General features: G+C 23.3%; 1 long non-coding RNA gene across 1 annotated transcript; it reads right to left on the bottom strand.

The window, feature by feature from the left end:
* Positions 1–1,207: 1,207 nt before the first annotated feature.
* LOC109119518 (uncharacterized) lies at positions 1,208–2,222 on the bottom strand. Its single transcript, XR_002026723.3, has 3 exons — positions 1,933–2,222; positions 1,699–1,755; positions 1,208–1,617 (listed from the first exon to the last, which is right to left on the bottom strand). It is a non-coding gene; the product is annotated as an uncharacterized lncRNA (long non-coding RNA).
* Positions 2,223–3,308: the final 1,086 nt, after the last annotated feature.

Raw genomic sequence — 3,308 nt, 5'->3', positions numbered from 1 at the left:
AACGTTACAAGTAGTCTTCTTTCCAAATTTCACAATTATTTTCAGATTGCTTTCAACGTATAAATTATTTTTTTCTAAAAATTCAAGAATATTTTCATAGATACATATTTCACTTCTTTTTTTAGTAACCTGATAAAATTTGGCGTACAATATATGTTTCTATTTAAATTATAATATATGTTTTTATATTAAGTTTGTATTGAAAATGTATTGTGTTTGTTTAATTGGAGTATTGTATAGGACAATGAATGATATATTAATTGTGTATGAAGTGTGTATAAATTATATGAACTGATTATAAATTTGTGTAACGTTGAAGTCTGAATATTTTTTAATAGTGTATGAAGATTATACAAAACGTATATCATTTGTGTATGAAAGTCCATTTATTTTTTTTTCTAAATTACAGTATTTTTTTTAATGAAATTAGAATATATGTTTTTTATTAGTTTTGTACAGCGGGTAGAACAAAACTTAAAAGATGGAAGGGGTTTTGCTTACGTGAAATTCAAAAGGAAAAAAATAACTTGCAGTAGATACCGTCAAGTTGGACACAATAGAAAGACATGTTCAAATTATCCTGTGCAAAAACAATGATTTCGTAATGTTACATTTGTTATTTGTTGTTTTGAATGTTAGAAACACGTTTTGTTTTATTGAGTGCAGTTGTTATTATTGACATTTATAAAGTTTGATTTCGTAAGAAATCGTCATATATATATATATATATATATATATATATATATATATATATATATATATATATATATCACTTGTTTCTGTTACATATGTCAAAGTTCAGTATGACATTCATAATTCATACAGTGTTTATACATTATAAATATATATTGAACTATATTGTCATTCATAAAATGTTCAATAGTATTCATAAAATGTTCATACAGTATTCATACAATGTTCATATATGTACCATTTGTTACTGTTACATATATCCAAGTTCAATATGGGATTCATAATTCATACAATGTTTATACATTATATATATATATATACATTGAACTTTACTGTCATTCATAAAATGTTCATATAGTATTCATACAATGTTCATATATATACCATTTGTTTCTGTTACATATATCAAAGTTCAATATGACATTCATAATTTATACAATATTTATACATTTTTCATTCAATGTTCATATATTTTTGCATATTGCAATCGAAATTTATACAAAAATCATACACATTTAATAAAGTACAAATATTCATTTAAGCATACTATCATTAAATACAACAGTTAATATATTATGACATATATAGTCAAATATATTTTATACAACATGTAGACATGAGTGTTACAAGATCTCTAGTGCTGAATTTTTGCGACAAGTCAAAATCATCTCTTGGTTTCACACACCAAGATGACGAAGAAGAAAAAGAAATTGATGAACTATGTGATTCTTCACTCACTTCGTCATGTTCTTCATTAACAATCAGTTCTCTAATCATGTCCGGGACATAATTTTTTACTTTCCTCCTCTTATAACATTTTTTTTCTGATTGCTTTCACCGTTGACACTACTTTCCTTTTAGAAGGACTAGATCTTACTAGTTCATCATTCGACTTCTTCTCTAATTCCATCGCAGTTGTATAGCCTGAGATTTGCGATTGAATTTGAGTTATACATAGATCAAAAAATGGTATTTCAACCATGAAGTTACCGGTATAGTTTGTACCTCTTGTGAATCTCCTTAGGATATTTGGTTTAGACATTGTATTCAACAACCCAGATCCTAAAAAATTATAGACAAATAAATATTAAAGAATTTGACATAAACAAATATAAAACTTGAAGAAACCTGCATTATCTATACAACGTAAATTTCTCCTAAAATCAAGCAACAACATATAAAAATTAAATAATTTGACAAAATAATCAGAGAAAAAATAAAAACTTAAAGAAAATAAACCTGTTTGATGATCTATACAACACGATTTTTTTAAAAAATCATGTAATGTTGCGAATTTGATGGTCGAAAAATAAAAACTTAATTTTGTGAAAGATTGATAGAGATGTAGTTGAATAAGAATTTTAAGCTTAATATGATTTTGAGAAATAAGTTTAAAGCTTGAAAATGTTTGTACTTGAAGATGACATTAAGCGTGCGTATATGTATTCTCAGATTTAATATGACAAAGAAATTAGTCGTGCTGTCTTTAATTAATCAATAGAGAGAGAAATGTGTGCTGCCTTTAATTGATTAATAGAGAGAGAAACGTGAAAAAAGACGTGTAGAATTAATATGGTAGAAAGAGAAGAGTGTAAATAGGGAAATGTTGAGTGTATTGGGGGAAGATAAAAGAGTATTGGTTGATATGGGGGTGGATAGTTATTGGGTAACCATATAATATGAAATTAATTAAAATCAAATCCCTAATTTTTATATTTTGTTTTTTTAAAAGGTAACTATATAATATGAAGTTTAATTAATATTTAATAAATAATAATCTGTTATTTATATTAAAAACATTAAAAGATAATTGATTAATATTTAATAATTTATTATTTATATTAAAAAACTTTAAAAGGTAATTGATTAATCAGTAATAATTTAAAAGGTTTTGTTGATAAAAGGTAAGTGAATAAATGAAAGAAATTATTTAAACATAATAATTATTAGTTAAATAATATAATAATTTTTTTATTAATATATTATTAGTTAATATGATATAACTTGATAATAATATGCTATAAATAATTTATTTTTAAATTTTTTTTAAATTAATATATTATTAAATGATGTGCTATAAGATGATAATAATATGCTATAAGTAATTTATTTTTAAAGAGTATAATTATAACTTAATATTTATCCTCTTAAATGTGTGTGAGATGTTAATTTTACTTTTTTTTAAATTATTTTTTAAAATCATTATCAGATAACTTATGTTGATTTAAGGGTTTTCATTCATTTGAGGTGTACATATGGTAAGTTTTATGGCAACGAGAGTATAGGTAATTGAATAATATTACGAAGGATAAAGCTAGCAATTAAACAAAAATTGAAAGAATATTTTGTACCTTCTCCATAAATTTTATGTAAGTATACCTGTGGATTAAAGTGAATTTTCTAAGTGGTCATTCAAATTTAGAGAATTATTTTAAAATATTTTTTATATTTTATTTAGAACTAAAAAATTATTTAACTATCCTCCAAATATATTTGACACTTTAAAAGCCTAACTTTCTCCTAATTGACATGACATGTCATTAAAATATTTTCTAAAATAATAGACTAATTTAATTCTTTAAACCATTTAACTGAAATAGTGATCTTATTATTTA

Source organism: Solanum lycopersicum, chromosome 2 (assembly GCF_036512215.1).
Source record: "Solanum lycopersicum chromosome 2, SLM_r2.1".
Taxonomy (NCBI): domain Eukaryota; kingdom Viridiplantae; phylum Streptophyta; class Magnoliopsida; order Solanales; family Solanaceae; genus Solanum; species Solanum lycopersicum.
This window is presented reverse-complemented; position numbering and strand designations above follow the sequence as displayed.